This window comes from Berghia stephanieae, chromosome 4, assembly GCF_034508935.2.
Source record: "Berghia stephanieae isolate SIO BIC M18660-M18661 chromosome 4, UCSD_Bste_1.3, whole genome shotgun sequence".
Classification (NCBI taxonomy): domain Eukaryota; kingdom Metazoa; phylum Mollusca; class Gastropoda; order Nudibranchia; family Aeolidiidae; genus Berghia; species Berghia stephanieae.
The window spans coordinates 78,997,596-79,017,595 of NC_088363.1; the positions used below are offsets into that span (position 1 = coordinate 78,997,596).

At 36.1% G+C, this 20,000-nt stretch overlaps 1 protein-coding gene across 2 annotated transcripts in view; it reads right to left on the bottom strand.

Moving 5' to 3' along the window:
• LOC144971334 (uncharacterized) overlaps positions 1-20,000 on the bottom strand; it is a 114,438-nt gene that overhangs the window by 61,959 nt on the left and 32,479 nt on the right. For both annotated transcript variants that reach the window (XM_078912043.1, XM_078912044.1), the window contains exon 2: positions 16,222-16,321. The gene's annotated coding sequence lies outside the window, so the exon portion shown is untranslated. The remainder of the gene's footprint in view (positions 1-16,221; positions 16,322-20,000) is intronic.

Consider the following 20,000-nt stretch of genomic DNA (forward strand, 5'->3'; position numbering starts at 1 on the left):
TGCCGGATCATCTTTCTAAGTCTTCTAGGCGGATCATTGAAAAAACATTCTATATGAAAAAAAAGAAGGTAAACCTCTAATGTTGCGATCCTTTACTTATTAAGTCAGTGAAGCCAAGTAATGACCACTTTCCTTTCAATTAAGATTTATTTCATGTTGGTCTAAATTCCTTTAAGACATTCAGTCTCTTGCATGACAGCATCAGAGATCAAATATGAGGTTAATGATCTTGTCAACACGAATTATACGAAAATGACTTGATTCATGCATGAATCCTGGTAGACTTTATTTGAAAAATGAAAAAAAAAAAATTAAATTCCCCTTAGTTTTTCCTTATGGATTTTTTTTCTCTTTAGTTCCTACTTCGAGTGATGACGAAACGTCACCGCAGCGGTACCTCGCAATATCCTTTGTTTAAAAAGAAAAAAGAAGAAAGGATGCACTAAACACGATATTACGTGTTACATTGAGATTTGGTTCCATATTAGGAATCATTTAATCCGTACTAACTTGAGATCGACCTAGAATCCATACTATTGTGATATAAACCATTGTCTACTATTACACCCTATCCCATTAATTTACACAGAGCGACGTGTATATATTTGCAGGTCAAATAACCCAAATGGTTATGGTATCATTGTAATGGATATACGCTCAAACCAACGCAAAATTGTTTTCATATAGATAGATTGCGCTTGGCCAAGGAGTTCACAACATTGCCATCCGGAAGCATAACTGACCAACACACAAAATCTGTGTAACCATGAACTCTTATAGTCTGATTAATACAGTTTAGTGAGAACAACTCACAAACGCGGATGGCAAAAACAATAACAAAGGCCTGAGTGACGTCATCTTCGAACTATCTATACAACAATGTTAAATCAAGCCGATAATATCAGCAGACTTGTAAATATTACGTGCACGTCGATACCGAGATATGGGCCGTCTTGATTGGTCGATTTTCGAAGTAAAAGTTCCCAGAAAAGAACGTGTGTTGTCAATGGACGTTGGATTTCCGTAGGCAGTCCTCTGTCTTTTCCATTTAACCCGTTGACTGCTGTATTTTGGAGGAAAAATCTGCATATTGCACTCTTTTATTTATTGCACTTCAAAGAATTTCTCAAAAACAACAAATCAAAATTTGATCTAGAGATCTAGCTAGATGTTACTAATGTTTGGTCTTTGTTCCTTTGACGTCAGTTTTATATGAGAGATACAAAATAAACGTTTTCAGACTACAATATAAAAGTGTGTTTACTGACATCAACTTCATAGATATTGAACAAGTTGATGGGATTGAGGCATCAATATATTAACCGATTCTCTTTTTCCTTTGGCGCATTGATTTTAGTGTTCCCCACAATAAGACGTTACGACATCAAGTTTAAAATCTTCCACATTTGCCCCCCCCCCCCCCCTAAAAAAAAGAAAAAGCCAACAAATTTAGTGATTGGCCACTACTAATCTCGGTGACGCTAAATAAGGCAATAAAGAAATGATCACGCCATGTGGCTTTATTCCCCATTCATAAACTAATATCACTCAATTGAGGAACGAGAGTGACTTACGAAACTGCAAAAGAAAACATCTTCAACCCATCCTGGACTCGAATCTCAGAGAATGTATTTTATGTCTCCGCCTATCATATTTGGGTCCTCTTTCTAACCAAACGCAGGAATGTTGACACATTTTGTTGAACAAAGCTGCGGCTTTTATCATTCACGGTGTAAGTCACGTGTTTGTTATGGTCACCTAGAAGGGTCGGGTCATTTATGACGTAGGTTCTATTGAAACGATCGAGGTTGTGGACCAGCTCATTTCTTTACACGAAAGTCCCCAGATCCCAAAGTCTTTGTCTTGGAACTTTGTTGCCAGAATCCTGTTGTATTGTTTTTCTCTCCAAAGCTTCAAAGATATTCCCTGGCACAGAGGAATGTTATTATCTGTTTATTGTAAACCAGTTGTGTTGCCGATGGCGATTTTCTTAACAACAATATGAATAGACTACATCACAAATCTCGCCTCTTTTCTTCAATCCCCCCCCCCCACCTCCTTTCTTCTCCATATTCATCTATCTCTTTTGGTTTCTTCATTTTCCCATTTCTCATAGTTTCTTTTCTCTCTGTAATTTGGGACATTAATTGCATTTTCTTTCGGTTTACCGGAGATTGTATTTCTTTGTCCGGCTGCCAATAAAATTATACAGACTGGCCGTGATAAATTAAAGGATATTTTGCAAATATTAAAACCGCTTGATAAAGCTCTATAGTTTGCCCTACCTTCTCTCATCTATCTATCTATCTATCTATCTATCTATCTATCTATCTATCTATCTATCTATCTATCTACCTATCTATCTTTCTATCTATCTATCTATCTATCTATCTATCTATCTATCTATCTATCTATCCATCCATCTATCTATCTATCTATCTATCTAGTCATCCATCTATTCATCGATCTATTTAATTATCTATCAATCCATCCATCCATCCATCCATCTATGTATCCATTCGTCCATCCATCTATTTACTTATCTATCTATCTATCGATCTATCTATCCAACCATCAATCAATCAATCAATCAATCTATTTACATATCCATCTATCTATCTATCTATCTATCTATCTATCTATCTATCTATCTATCTATCTATCTATCTATCTATCTATCTATCTATCCCTGTTTCAAATTTCAACTTTTATCAAAAGATTTTCATGAAAGATTTTTAAGTATCGTCTTTAAAAAAATATTCCATGGAATTTAGAAAGGAAAAAGTCCTTTAAGAAATAAGATTAAAACGTCTATGCTATCGAATGTTATAACGGTCGTACAGAAAACACATTATTTCAATTTCGGCTGGAAATCTATATATTCAAATTTCAATTGTCTTAGATGATCCCTTCCCCACGACTTGTTAAAAATTCTCAAAATCCCAGACTTGTCAAACATTTCTCCTATAAATAAATTTTCTGGGTTTTCAAGACTTTTTGTTTTGGGCCGTCTTGATTGATCGATATTCGAAGTAAAAGTTTCCAGAAAAGAACGTGTCGTGTATTGTCAATGGACGTTGGATTTCCGTAGGCAGCCCTATGTCCTTTCCATTTAACCCGTTGACTGCTGTATTTTGGAGGAAAAAAATCGTATTTAAAAATTGGGCCAGAAAACTCGTCCTTCAAATATTGATCGATTTAAATAATCCTCATCTTGGCCAAAAACTCTTAAACCCTTGTACTTTGCGGAAGTATTCCTCAGTTCCAGGTTTGAGAATTTTTGTCAAGATGAGGGTAATTTAAATCGATCGATATTTGAAGGACGAGTTTTCTAGCCAAATTTTTAAATACGATCATTTTCCAATGTACGACAGTTAAAGGTTAAATTGGATAACAAGAGGATATAACGTATTGATTGTTCTAGACATTGCTTTCAAAACACTTGATATGGGCTTTCATTTTCTTTCCATGGAACGGATCGGATCTTTCTTGGGAGAATTTCGACAGGCAATAAAACACGGGGGGCGAAGTGACCGAGTTGTTGAGGCATTGCACTGTGATCCGGAAGGTCCCAGATTCGAGCCCCACTTCAGACACTTTCGTTTTTTTTCCTTGGGCAAAGTTATCAACACCCAATTTACTCACTGGATAATATGGGTGATTCCTTTTGATATCTTGTTTGATCGATTATCTATATCCCTTCATGGAATGCCTAGGCGACAATATCTATTGATGCCTCAGCGGAAGGGCGAAATTTTAAAAACATGTTTTTAAAAGTAAAGACGTTGTTTTCTTCACAAAAGTTAAGCAATATTCTAGATGAAAATATATAAAACAAAGGACAACAACATTTATACAGCAGGTTTTAGCCATCCACACTCAATGGACTTTGGTTTATCATTCTTGCAAGCCATTTGTGATATATATATATATATATATATATATATATATATATATCACATATATACACACACATACACGCACACACACACACATATATATATATATATATATATATATATATATATGTTTTTTTTTACAGGTTTATAGTATAGAGTACAAGTAGAGTATTAGACGCCTTAAGAAGAATGTTTTGATAAAGATGACAGAAGATAGATTGAAATGGTTTGGACATAATATTATAAGAGACGAGAGAGGGAGTATCTGTGAAACAAAGTATTATATATACAATCAGCGAGAAAGAGAACAAAGGAACCCCGATGACTATATGGCTAAATTATAAGGTAAAGGACGATAGAAAATTTTTTAAAATAATAATATAGAATTCCATTTATTCATCCCTTTAGGTGAAATTTGTCTTTAAGGTCTATTCCGAGGGAAGACTGGAATAACACAGGCATCGGCCGCAGTGCAGCGCCGCAAACTGAGCTAGGGCAAGGTGACTTGCTCAAGGCCACACAGTACATATCGGGTACGAAGCAAAGACAGTACCGCTGAGCCACGCTGCTGTCTGAAAGAGCAGGGCCTGGAGGAAGATGATGCAATGTATGGAGATGTGGCATTCATTATGGCAACCTTGCAAAATGCGAGATAAGCTGAATAAAGAAGAAGACGCCCCTTCTGTGATTGCAAAATGAAAAAAATTAAATAAATAATATGAAAGAAAAGAAAAATAATATACAAACATAACTGCAAAAACAAGAGCAACAAATGAAATATGTTAGATTAAACAAAACCCAACAAAATTAAGCGGATACATTTTTTTAAATTCCGACAAAAAACCTTCCACATAAATTGAAACAAAAATGGAGCCCAAAAACAAACAAACAAACAAACAAACAAAAAAACAATACAATAAAACAATAATAATAAAATCAACAACAACAAAAAGACCAAAAAACAAAACAAAACAAAAGCAACATCACGTAGGTACAACAAAAGTAAAAAACAAACAACAAAAACCACAACAACAACAACAACAACAACAGCAAAGACCGTCGACGACAACCCCCCCCCCCCCCACCTAAAATAAACAATTCATGACGCATTTCACATTGTGTTTGAGAGTCTAACGCATTTTTTCCCCTCTCTTTCCAATGCGTCAAGATCGTAAACATGATATTCTGAGGGCACTTTAGAAAGTAAAGTTCGTCAATAAGTGCTCGCGTAAAGGGCCCTTGGGTGACACAATTTAACTCCTGCAATAATGAAAATTGTCCTTGGAAATAAATTAAAACAGCATGGGATTAAAATCACGGTGTCTTACAATGAATTTTTTTTTAATTCATTGAAGAAAATCTTGTTATTTTGTCGTGTTTTTAATAAGATATCCACTTAATCTTTAAAAATAATTATTAGCTATTCATTTTTTTTAAATCGAAAACAATTCGACAAAAGTGAAAATATTGCAGAATTTTATTGAGAAAATAATTCATAGATTCAAATAAGTTCCTCAGCAAAAAAAAAAAAAAAACAACAAAAAACTTAAGCGTAAATAAATATTATATTTATACCCTGGATCAAGATGCTGTGAGAAAAACAGGGTGGATGGTGGCTGCTTTTTCCAGAATTGGTTTTGGTTGAGGCGTGGCCTTCGGAAAAGGCCTCATACAGACCAAAATATGTTATTGCAAAAGAAGACGACGATCACCAAACGAAAGTAAAAAGTGAGTTGTTAGAAGTGCTCAAGGAAACAAATTATGATATCTTTGGCTGAGTTATTGATGAAAACTCACAATTAACTTTTCCCCGTGATCTTTGTCTTCTGTTATGACAATTTTTTTTTTTTTGGGGGGGGGGGGGGGTTAGAATCAGACTTTTGGTGAACGAAGGCCACGGCTGAAGCTCGGGTGGAATGTCTTATGGCCCATTTAGACGTACAGACTTTTCGTACACGGGTACATGGTCCGACGGATCTTCACAAATTGTGGATAATGGACCAAAACTCATGAAAACTGAGAGTCTATATACGAGGAATTTCAATCTCGTCTGACGATGTCCGGCCAAGCTCCTGATATCAGGAGCCGCCTGATATTTTTCTGTCTTCGTTTTAACGGATTATCGTGGGTGATTAGTTTTCACTGAAGTCCCTCTTACTTCAAACTACTGAAAGGGTCTGACTCTCTCTAGAGTGAGTGAAGTTCACTCATTTATTTGTGTCCACGTGTCTGTGTGGTATGTGTGTGGCGGTGGTGTGATGCTGGTGGTGTGTATGTGTGTGTGTGTATGTACGTGTGTGTGTATGTGTTGTCCCAGATCCGACGCAGAGCAATAGGATTCAATAGTCGTAACGTCACTTCCTTCCTAATGACGCATGGTAACTTAGTAACACTGGCTCTAAACTATCGGAACAATGGCGGACGCCCGTATGAAATATTTCTCCGGCGAGCATAAAAACGTTTCCAGAGGAAAAAAACACATAAATATGATCATATTTTGACTTTTACACATTCTGATCAAAAGGCATATGAAAAGGGAATGAAAAGTTCTAGCCAGCATGAAGAATAAAAAGTAATGATTTTCTTTGTTTAGAACCAAGATGGCCGCCGTTGCCGGGCTGCGTGACATCAGACTATTGAATCCAATTAACTGTACATCAGAACGGAACTTCTATCGTCAGCATAATATTATACGTCGTTTCACGATTACCTACATCCAACACGTCTAATCTATGTTCGTCGGACCGAAAAGTACGAAAAGTCTGTACGTCTAAATGGAACATTAACGTGGAATGTGGATGGCCCAGTTCCAGTCCTTTAAGGGATTCCCGATTTCGGGAAACATGTTGACTTGAGAGCCGAAAGACCGACTCGATTAAATATTTCGTCGAGGTCAACAAGTTCCCGATTTCGGTTAAAAATCGTACTTTAACACCTTATTGTTATATCTAAGAAAATTTAAGATAATAAAATGGCAAAATTTAAAGTAATATAACAGCCTTTGTACGATTTTATCAGTCGGTCAAATATCATATTTATTTACCTGATACGCATTTTAATTGGGACAAAGAGGAGAGGTGTTATAATAATTAATTCGTGGGTTTCTGGTATTTCACTTCTCTCTTTACCACCAAGATAGAGTCCAGTTCTCGCCAGAGGTCTATGCTGTCAGATAGTTTCGGGAGGTACCAGGTTTTAGAGTTACTGCCAAGATAAGGGTCATTTAAATCGATCGATATTTGAAGGACGAGTTTTCTGGCCAAATTTTTAATATGTTTCTTTACAGATTACGACCGTTGACGGGTTAAAGTCACTGAACATGCAAATTGAGGCTTGAAATGGTTAATTAATACCATTTTGACATTGAGTAGAAAAGTAAAGATACCATCCCCCCCCCGTCTCTTATCTTTTAAGAGTTAATAGGCGTTTAAAAGATGCATAGATAGTATTTTTTAAAGTTGTGTAAACATCATTCGTTGTCAATTTGACATTTTTCAGTACATATCGCTTTTCAAATTATTGAATATCTCTACACACACAAACAAGTGTCACAGTCAAGATTCGTAGTATAATTCTACATATCAACATTCGTTTGACATGTCCACTTTTATACATTCGATAGTTTCAATTTATTAATATACAAACTTACCCTTCCATGGTTTCATATTGGTAAATAGAGTGAAGGGTTTCTTGATTTTGTATATATTATACAGAAATACCGCATGTTAACAGGATATAGGTCTCAGAGTGGAAAACGTTACTTTTGCGATCGGTATTGCCATGAATACATTTTAAGCTGTCCCCCCTCCCAAAAACAAACAAACAAACCAACTAATTAATTAAAGAACAAAACAATAACCAAACAATAACCCCCCTCTAAAAAACCCCCAACAAAACTAACAAAACAAAGACAAAAAGGAACAAAATAATTGTCAATTAGAAAACATTTCTGTCAAAGGACATAATTAATGTGATAGCGCTCCCCACACGTCACAAATGCTGCATTTCATCTTCAACGTTAAAGATGTAACAGTATGGATTGGATTGGATTGATTGTCATCCTTCTCACCAGAGAGCTACTTGGATATAAGGTTGTAAGGTAATGGAACTACCACAATAGGCTTCAACAGTCGTGACGTCAATTCCCTCGTAATGACGCATAGTCACTTCGTAACTGGTTCTAAACTATCGAAACAATGGCGGACTCCCTTATGAAATTAAATAATTCCCCGACGAGCATAAACGTGTATCCAGAGGAGAAAAACATTATAAATCTGATCATGTCTTGACTTTTATACATTCTGATCACATGACATGTGAAAAAAGTTCTCGCCATCATGAAGAATAAAAATTACCTACTTTCTTTGTTTAGAACCAAACCTGCTCGTTGCTGGGCGTACGTGACATCAGACTATTGAATACTATTATGGAATCTACTTTGCTTTAAAATTTGAGCTTTTGTTAAGGTGGTATCCACTCAATATTCTCAAAGCGCTTTACAAGGGGTTCCAAGTCAGCATCAACAGTTAACTTGTATGACGAGAGATGATGTCTGTGAGGTGCTAATGCAATTTGTTTTTCGACAGAGACAACGCTGCTAAGCGGCAGGTACTCATTTCAAGCCTGAAATCGTGAGAGAATGCGAGTAAAGAGCCGTTTCCAATGACCCAAATTTCCACCATCCAAAACAGGATTCGAATCAGGGGCCTACATGTCCGAACTCGAGTGGTATACTACTAAGACCACAAAGCCCTACCCTGCCTATAGAAGGTCTGAAATTGACGTCTCTTCGCTCTTTGTTATTTTATAGACATCCATTTTAAAGATTACTTACTTTACTTAATCCTCTTCGGGCCTTGAGGCGCATAGGGCATCCACCAGACATCTCCATTTTTTGCGATCGGCTGCTTTTGCGGTGGCTGTATTCCTGGACAGGCCTGCTTCCTTTAATTCTTTCTCCATGGACCTTCGCCAGGTTTCTTTGGGTCTTCCCCGCTTTCTCTTCCCATCTGCTGTCCAGTACAAGGCTGTCTTGGGAAGTGACCCTTTTTCCATTCTGGCCACATGACCCAGCCAACGCCATCTTCTTCTTTTTATTTGGCTATCAATGCTAGTGCAGTCAGCTTTCTTTAATAGATCCACTGTTCTTATTTTTGTAGGCCAAAATAAATTAAAAATTCTTTTTAAACACTTGTTCTGAAAGGCTTCTAGTTTCTGTATTAAGGAGGATGTCATTTTCCAGCTTTCACTTCCATAAAGCAGTACACTTAAAACATTGCTCTTGTATATTTTCATATTTTAAAGATTAGCTATCACTAAATTAAATCGATCAGACTATAAACGTTTAAGATTTCACAGTTTTATGTGTAGGCTCGGTATATTCGGCTGGCGGACGTTATGGTTTTATAAATCTAAACGCATAGCATCAATAACCGACTTACATTCTATTAATCTTTCGGTGATTTTTTCTTCTGAGACGGCCCAGAATTTATATAAATAAAGAATGAACTTTTTCTTCCGTGGTTCAATAAAATGAAAACAAGATCTGTCTCTATGGGATTCATCTTTATCTACAGTGGACGAATAAAAGTTTTCAGGTCAAAATGAAAAATTACATTTTGTCAGAACTCAAGAACAAATCATCATCTTTACTCTTTCTTCCCCTCCACCATCCGACTTTGGAACTTCCTACCAACCACTTGTAAACAAGCCCTTTCGACTGATGACTTCAAAAATAGCTCTCTGTTTCCCTCTAAAACCCCTGTTACTGAAAGGACCTTCAGCCTGAAGTTTTGAGCCTGAATGGAAGAAGAAGAAGAAGAAGAAGAAGAAGAAGAAGAAGAAGAAGAAGAAGAAGAAGAAGAAGAAGAAGAAGAAGAAGAACGAATAAAGTACATTGAAATAATATTATACTGGAAATCCCAATCCAGAAAAAGCATGGAAATGGGTTTACAGGTCAGTCAGTGTTTATCAGGACAACTGACCGATGTGAAAAGTTCACCATTAATGTACTGCATTTTTTAACATTATCAAACGTCTGAAAAAAATAGGACATAAAAATGTACATGATTTTTTAAACAAGGCCATCGTGTTTTTGTTCATGAAAATGCTCTAGCACGGTAAATTTCATCAATCACTCGCTAAATATTTATTCACGAAAATGCCACATCAGCCATCGATTTGCATCTATCACGCGATTTTGAGATTAGATTGTGTACCAACAATTTGCTGGTTTATCTATTTGTAAGTTGCCCTTATGGGTGAATAGTAGGTACATCGCAAAACAAAATTTTCGTGAGTCGCGCGGTCGATGTCTCGCTCAATTTATTATTCATTAAACTCATCATCTTACGATAATGATGTTGACTTGGCGACCCATATACGTGATTTGTTCACGCAAACACGAGATGATTGTCAATCCTCGTTTGTTTACTCTTCAGACCCTTAGACCTGTCCCTTGTTAGAACCAATCTCAACTGAAGTAATGATTATAACGATAAATAGATAATGGCCCTACACAATAAATAAAATAAGGAACAAAAGTGTGATGTAAAGAAAAAAACTGGATCCAATCTCAATAGAAGTATTTAATTGAGTTTCAGACCGATTAGATCGTATTTTCTACTTTTAGATAAAATATGCCCGACGTCAACAAAGATCACCCATCTTCGCTCCTTTGCTGTCCCGTAATCCCAAAAATATGTCTATACATCCTGCTACTAAAATAGTTAAGCCACCTTATGAGTCAATATGTAACCTATTCATTGTTATTCACCCGGAGGACTGGTTACATACACACTTAGGAACCGGAAGAGTCGGAGGTGTGACGTCACTACCTTCCTACCCTATTGGACATTTTCATTCATGTCTGTATAATGGAATTTCGTACCATCAATGAGACCGATTTATACTTTATTATAGAATAAAGAGAAACACCTCGCAGAAACTGTATGACAATTTGCACAGTGATGAATGATTGCGGCGAGATAATGTCTCAGATTTTCTACCATTCTACCGTTTATGAACTCGTTATTGTAATGGAAATACTATTAAACCATCTAAAAAAAATGTGCATTACACCAATATTAAATCAAGCCCGTAAATGCGTTCAGTCATCAAATATACAATCATATGGCAATTGACAATAGAGCCGTTGTTTTATTTTTTTTCAAGACCTTGGAAATTGTGATCACTTTTTGGAGTGTGGTCAATGACTCAAGCACATCAAATAATACTAGAGATGTCCAAATATACCAGGGAGTCAACATATTTGTTTCCACATCAATGGAACATCGATGTTGAATGTTTTACTACATTAACATGTTTTTGTTTTCAAGATAGGAAAAGAATAAATTTTCTGGGTTTTTTTCTAACCTCAGGAGTGAGTGACATCCAACGTTTGCCGTCATTTTGCCAGTTTATTTTTATCTTCTTCTTCTTCTTATATATATATATATATATATATATATATATATATATATATATATATATACATATATACACTAAACATAGCCATGTGTAATTTGATCTTCAAGTTATTGCATTAAAGAAGGATAGTGGAATTAATGAATCGGATCGTATGTGGATAAATAATTTGATTCTCGTTGGAAACATTGTTATCTCTAAAATCAAATATGACACAAAAAAATATCCATTAGCGATATTAAGAACCAATATGAGGATTAGAAAATTGATATAAAATCAAATATTATTATTATTATTATTATTATTATTATTATTATTATTATTATTATTATTATTATTATTATCATCTATTATTGTATTATTATTATTATTATTATTATTTTATTATTATTATTATTATTATTATTATTATTATTATTATTATTATTATTATTCCTTCTCCCTTTTTCTCAGTCTCCCTCTTATTCATCTTCTTACCCTCCTTACTCAATACTTATTTCTTATCGTTATTCTGATTGGCGTTATTGACAACAATGTCTTCATTAAAATATATTACCATTCACATTATGTATTTCTCTTGGACCTGTGTTTTTGAAGGTGGGTATATTGATTATACAATATGTATACTCATATTTAATACAATGTAAATGAAATTATCAATTACAATAAAGGCAAAAAATAAATCTTACTTTAACCCCAGAAAACCTAAGATGAATATGGAGACGTTGTATCCACTATTACACTGTCGCATGCGCTTTTTCATGACTGATTAACCCAGGTCGTTGCCTTGTGTACACTCAAATTACTCCGCATAGGGTTGTAGCTCATCATTTATATCTTCTACAGGAAGGAACTTCCATCCTGACCTTTATTCATATTTCTTGGCAAAAATAAATTTTCTGTTTATCACACCAATAGAAAAACAAAACAAACTGAATTTCTCTCACTGCCTCGCTAATGTTTGCGATTTATATGGAAGGTGAAGGTATAAACTCTCAATAAATAAGAAAAGCAATTGTTGTTTTGAATAAAAGAATATGGCTAAAATAATTTTCTGAGTTGAAAAAATAATAGTAATTTATTTTTCAATTTGTAAAAAAAAGCTTAAAATCAGCATATATTATGTGTTTTTCCAAATTCATTAAATATATTACCTAATAATTCAACATTCGTATATGATGATATTTCCAAAAAGATACAGAGGCACATTTTTATTTATGGAACGAATTTTGAATTTAGTCAACCACGTGGACTGAAAAGGCAAAATGTGTTTAGAAAAAGGTTCATTTCAGAAAATAAAAATATTTTTAAAAAGATGTGATCATCATATTGAAATTGTTTTTCAAGACAATTATTTTAGCAAACAGTATGAGAAGTTGTGATGGGAACAATGGGAAAAACTTATAATTTGAAGAACATCGGGCAAGAAAAATACAACGTGGCACATTCATTTCTTTGTGTGGGAGTAAATTTAGAAAAAATCATTATAAACGTTTAAAAAAAAGTTATAAATTAACCAATATTATTGAAATCTAACTCACAATTATCTTCAAATGGATACAATACTGATTTAGTCTGACAAATAGTATGGACGTTTCGGATTTCACCTAAGTGAAAGACAAATGAGATATTCGACGTTCGTTGTTGACAAAAGAGAAACCCACACTATCTGTCTTGGTAAATTAGATTGAAGCCGCCATTCCATCTGTCTTTTGTTATTTATTTCCTTGTGCCTTAAGCAGCAACACTTCCTTGATCCAGCTACTAAAAGTGCCAAAAACACGGCTTACTAATTTCGGTGATAGAACTTTTTATAAAGCAGGAACTACCATTTGGAACTCGCTTCTTTTGTCAGTAAGACTCTCGGACAGCGTAGATAATTTTAAGAAAAATCTAAAGACTCATCTTTTCCAGAACGTTTTTATCCTAAGCATTTTCTTATTGATGAGTAAATTATACGTTTTATTTTTTGATTCCATTTTGTTGAATGTCAATTTCATTTTGTAAAACTTGCATAGTTAGTGTGTGCGACTGTTGTGTGTCTGTTTGGCTCGATACGAGTGTGTTTATGGTTTGACAAGTATCTATATTGTAAAGCGCTTTGAGGCTTCGGCATTTAGCTCTATGAAAGAACACTTTATTATTATTATTTACTCAGACAAAACACGTTTTCTAGATTTGTGAAGAAGAATTTTTGATTTTAGTAGCTTGTATAAGAAGCAAGGTAGGCGTCTGGTTTGTGTTTTGTGTTGTGTCTTATGTATATATATATATATATATATATATATATATATATATATATATATATAATGTGTGTGTGTGTGTGTGTGTGTGTGTGTGTGTATGTGTGTGTGTGTGTGTAAGCCAATGTAACTCGTAATTCAAGCCCTTAGAGTCTGATCTTTCGGAATTACAGCCTCATATACATGATTTCATCATCGTTATTTTTATACAATTATTCCTTTCACCCTTATTGAAATGGTCAGCGCTTTTTATAATGCCATTTATTGCTCGTTCAATAATACCATGAACACAAAACAAAAAAGAAACGGATTCTTATTAGCCAGTGAATTTCCCCCCGGCGTATTCTATATACTTGACAATTACCAAAAGGCATACATTGGCTTTCAGAGATTGGTTAATTAGTAAATTGACAAATTCTTACCAGAGGCTAAGTGGCAATTAACTACCATTTGAAAAAAATGCTAGTTAACTGACGCTCTCTGGAAAAACTCGTTTTTATAAATTTGGCCAGAAAACTCGTCCTTCAAATATCGAGTGGGATAAATTTTGGCTATAAAAAAAACTCCTTGTCCTTCAATTATCGATCGATTAAATTGACCCTCACCTTGGCAAAAACTCTCAAACCTGCTGGGACTTCCTGGAACACTCTTACAATATCCGCCATTGACTATATCCAGGTACTCTTTCACACCTGAGTCAAGTGGGATAATGTTTGTTAAGTGTAAAGTTACTTACACAAGGTCACAAAATCGGGACTAGAATTGCTTACTACCCTTTGGATAGGGCGTTAGTCTATCGCAAAGATCTTTCCGCCAGATTTAAAAGACCCAGCTACCCAATCAGTGCTGGGTAGATAGAGGGGTCAGAAAAATCTCAACTTCACCCCGGACCGATCTCGGTCCCTTTGAATGTGAAGTGAGTGCTCTACCAACTGAGCTATCGGGAATCCAATCTATATTTGAAAGAACTAATTAATTTTTTTTGATAATCAGCGTTCCGATTTATCAATTTAACATGTTATTGTTCAACTCAACGTGATACTAAGCAACTGGAAGCTGTGGACTGTAAAAAGGAATGAACAAAAATGAACATAACAGCTTCGAAAAAGAGCTGAGCCTCAGGATAACAAGTAAAAAGTAACAATCCTAGTCTTGAAGGAAAATTCAAATTTCCATAATTAAAACCGAGAAAATTAATTTTAATTCTTAGAGTGAGTCCAAAAAAATCTGAGAAAATTTGAAAGTGCGTAAGTAATTATGTAGAGTTTAAAAATAAATTTACTAGTGTTGATGTATTGTTATATATTTTCCTATGTCAGAGAAGTATAATAAAAATATAGTATTTATTTATTCTTTTTATTGTTGTTGTTGTAATTTGCTATTAATCGACGTGTACAAATATGCAGGTCCACCTTCCGAACACAATTTTGGGCCTAGTTTAACATTGTTGTAATGGACAATATTTTGCGTCATTTTTTTTTTAGATTTCCATTACAACAATGAGCCCATAATAAAATGGGTTATCAGACATCCAAATATGTGCACGTCGCAATTACTCCTTTGTACCCTGAATAATATGCAGCATATTCCGATAATATATAGAAAAGAAATTTTGAATTGAATTGAATTGAATTGACAATACGTTGAAAAATCCGCCATGTGCCGTCATTGCAGGATGAATTTTTTTTAAAAATCCATCGAACAAACGTCCTGTGTGAACGGGAATCATCCATGTTGTTTATATGATGGGCAGATTGGGGGTTAATAATCTTGCCTAAGGAAAAATAAAACGAAAGTGCCTGTCACGAGGTTCAGACCTGGGACCTCTCGGGTCACAGTACACTGTCTTAAACACTCAGCTGAACCAAACAGTATTGTATAATGAGCCAAGAAAGACACGCAGCAAGAACTGGTGTCAGATAAAGATAATATGAAAAAAAAAGTGTACGAGTTTATTCAATATATGATTTACTCTTTTTTCATTCCGCCAATACATACTAAAATTTATTCCAAATGTTTGCGTTATTGGATGGGGTAGCCCATATTATAATATAAATTCTTTGTTCAGTGATGTTGTTTAAAAATGAACAACTCGGCCAGCCCATTTGTTTTAATAAAATAAGAAAATTCTGTGATGTATTTGATGTTTTCTTTTATGACTATCATCGTCAAGTACAATTATCATTCCACACAGAAAGTTTTGAAAAAAAAAACCTAATGAATAGTATTAGAGAAATTGGTCATTCTAAGGGAACGAAATCTTCAATGTTGATTTTCTCAAAAACAGTAAAATCTGGGATAGCCTACTTGTCCTTAAAAGCGTCCAAATGTCTCAGTCCTCGTCCTCTCGTGTTCAAAGTTTATGTTTTATGATGTGGCGAGGGATCACGGCTGAAGGCGTACCCGTGTGAAGAATAATATAGCAATGAAATCGTCCAACTATCGGATAACCTCCGTGATGTAATGGTAGCACGTCTGATAGGTAATCAGGAGGTCTGAGGTTTGATCTCCTGTCGAGGTAGACTTGATTTCTGGAATGGCCTTTTTCTTGTTTTCACTTTGCTTTGGTCGTTTCACTGTTTCAAAGACACTTTTTCATATTTTTATCGAGAGATAAAAAACCCCCAAACTTTGTTAATTTGTTTTTCACTTACCTAAAACGTGCTTGGGATTGTGCTGCTCCTACTTGACCAGTGCTTTTAAAAAAAAAAATAGATCACTTTGCCAAGATGCACTATCTTGTCCAAAAGCTTTCTGAAAATGACAAATTAATTGCAAAACAAATTAGTTTATAAATTTATACCTTTTCGTGTTAAGGAAAATTCACGAAATATTTAATCAATAGACAGCATACTCTGTGCGTTTTTAGGAGTAAGTAAATACAATATTATAAAGGGTGGTAGGCAGGGGCGTGGCTATATTGGTTGATTTGGTGCCTGGCACCGCGTCCATCTTTTAAAAATGGATTACAGCATTTAAAAAATAATAAAATTGAGAAATGGTATATACCGCCTCTAACTTATTTGAGTAAGTCGTGTCTTTAATTTTTATTTCTTCTTTCTCTTGTGTTTACAAATAGCATGTATTAAGTCATTTTCTTCTGATTCTGGCACCACATTATACTATAAGCATGCCACGCCACTGGTGGTAGGTTGGAGATGGGTGTCTTCGTGTGGATTATCCTTGCATCGAACTTGAGCTTGAGCTTCAGCTTTTATATAACACGATAGCCACTTAATGTGCTCAAAGCGCTTTACAAGGGGTCACTGACCAACAGCAACAATGTAACATGTAGAACGAAACATGACGCCTGTTAGGCGATTTTACAATTGTTTCCCCGACTGAGACAACGCTGCTAACTGTCAGGTACTCATTTTACATCTGAGTACGGTGAGAGAATGTGAGTAAAGAGCCTTTTCCAAGGACTCAACTATGCGCCGAGTGAGGGTCGAACTCAGGACTTTCCGATCCGAAAGCGAGTGTCATACCACTAGACCACTTACCCGACGAGTCGATTCCGATTATAATGTCTACATCCAAGGCCCTTTATTTTCAACTGAATGAATATTGGGGTGGTCTGACGTCTTCACAAGAGGGTATAAATAACAATGTCAAATTGAATGTAAGCTTCAATTTAATATACGAAAACAGCTAAAATGGACGTTTCTGGTTTCCCCTTTATCAACAAAACAGGACGAATGAAACATTACAGATGAATGAGATAATGTGAGACTGGCGTTGTTAAAATTCATCCATTTTATCTGTTTTCGTATATTAAATTGAAGCTTACATTCAATTTCACATTGTTATTTGTTTCTTCGAGCTTCGAGCAGCAACATTTACATTACCCAGTATTCACAATAGTATAGTAAGCAACCGTTCTAGTCCAATTTATAGCACAGTGACAGGACAAACTCAGTTAATGGTTTTTATGTATTAAAAAAATGGAGAGTCCGAAATTATCGCTTATCAAACGGAAAAGAGATGATTATGTATGAATATAAATTTGACTCTGGGCTCGTTTTTAGGTAAATAAACAAAGCCGTGAATAACTGCAATGATAAACAGGATCCATTCATTTATTGACATTAAACCGTTAAATACGAAATGTCGGTTGAGATTAGTGCGGGGCGGTCCTTGGCAAGCTTAAGGACCACGGTCCTACGGTCCTTGGGAAATGAAGACCGCAAGGACCGGTCAGGACCGGTCCTTTTCGACATTGAACATTCCTGAGAGACTGTTGGAAATTCGAACCGGTTTGACCTTTTAGAGCGTGGGATCGTTCATTCTTGAACCGTTAAAGACCGCTACACGATGAAAACCGTGGCCTACAGGAGTAAAACACACGGAGTAGTCACACTCATTTCAAATTGTAACCTAATTAGAGAAGAGGGGTGATGCCTTCTTTATTTGCTCACCGTACTTCATTGTTACTTCGATAATTTAATAAAATTTGAAATTTATCCCCATTAACGGAGATAATGGCATCGCCCAAGGCGTTGATCGAGTTGTTCGTGGCGTTGATACACACACGCAACTCCTACCCCCCCCCTCCTCCCCCCCCCCCCCCCCACACACATTAGAGGGCAGCGAGCATTGAAGAGTAAGAGAGAGACGTGAAGTTATAATAAGAGGGGGTGGATGAGGTGATAAGAGGGGTCGATGGTGACTTTTCGCCAGATCTAACAAACTCAGCTACCCATTCATTGCTGAGTAGACAGGGATTCAGAAAAAAATCGACTGCACCCGGGATCGATCTCTGGCCCTTTGCGTATAAAGAGAGTGCTCTATCAACTGAGCTATCGGGGTCCCCAAATATTCTATTGGACTTTTTAAAAATTCAGACGTTATAACTGGGTTTTTTGGAAGGAAGAAACTAATGAAACTCATATTATTTGATTAGTAAAAACACCAAACGAAATTTTAATATTATTGTATTATTTTAAATGACAACACTGCGATAGAAAGGAGTGGTGACAAGAGATGGACAAAAGAAAACAAAAAATCGGATTTGCTACTTGCTAGGTTCGACACACACACACACACACACACACACACAAACACACACATCTTTTGTAGTCACATACATTTCAAACAATAACCCATTAGAGAAGAGGGGTCATGCCTTCACCATAGATCATTGTCATTGCGATCATTATGGTGTAGTAAATTTTGAAATTTACCCCATATAATGGAATCGTCCAAGGCGTGCGCCTCCTGTTCCCCCACTCTCACACACGAAAGGGCGGTTTGCGGAGTGGAGGTTGGTGGTCGTCTGCCTGTATGGTCGTCTGTGTCGTTTAGTGTATGGCAAAGGGGGGTGGGTGCGATTAATTAAGTGGGATGGGTGGTGATTGGTGGAAGATAGGCAACCGAAGCAACGAATCGCTGGGGAAGTAGTAGGCTATGGCGCGAGACCGTAGGACCGTGGTCCTTGCAAGGACCGCCCCGCTCTAGTTGAAAGGTGATAAGAAGTGAGGACCGCCGCCGATCTTCCCCTCTGGGACGGTCTTCGGTTCACAGCTAAAAGACCGTCGGACCGCGGTCCAGACCGGTCTTCAGCGCGGCACTAGTTGAGATACCCCCCAATGAGCTTTTATATAGCGCAATATCCACTTAACGTACTCAACGCGCTTTACAAGGTGTCCCTAACCGACAGCAATACTTAGCATTTAGGACGGCACATGACGCCTGTTAGGCGATATTACAATTTTTCGGACTGAGACATTGCTGTTAACGGTCATGTACTCATTTTTCACCTGAGTACGCTGAGAGTATATAAGTAGGGAGTCTTTTCCAAGGACTCAAATATGCGCCAAACAGAGGGGGACTCGAACCCAGGACCTTCCGATCCAAATGCGAGTGACATCCACTAGACCACATACCCGCACGGAAACAAAAGTATAAATCGCTGTGCTTTCCTGCATCTCCAGACTCTGTCCCTTCGAGGCATAAACTTGAGACTGGAACTCATTTCAGCGGGACTCTGAAAAAACACAGTTTTGAATTTTTGACCAGAAAACTCGTTCTTCAAATAACGAGCGAATAAAATGACCATCATTTTGTCAAAAACGTTTAAACCCGGGCCTTCCTTGAACTCTCCAAGTTTGAGCTTTCAAAAAAGAATTAGAGTCATTTTATTCGATCAATATTTGAAGGAAGAGTGCTCCTGCCATTTTTTAAATAAATGTATTTTCTCCCCAGGGTACATCAGATTTAATTGAAGATCATGTTTCGTCTCCATTTATTTTGCCCATCACCCCTCAAACCATCCGCGTCTGATGTTACATCGTCTTTCGCTCTTGACAATCGGCTGTTATTTTTGTCCACTTTTGTGGATATTTTACAATTAAACAAAACGTTGATTCACTTGGCACTTTTTGTTTTGCTTCAATTTTAGACTAGGAAGATGAAAAAAGGAAATATTGAGCAA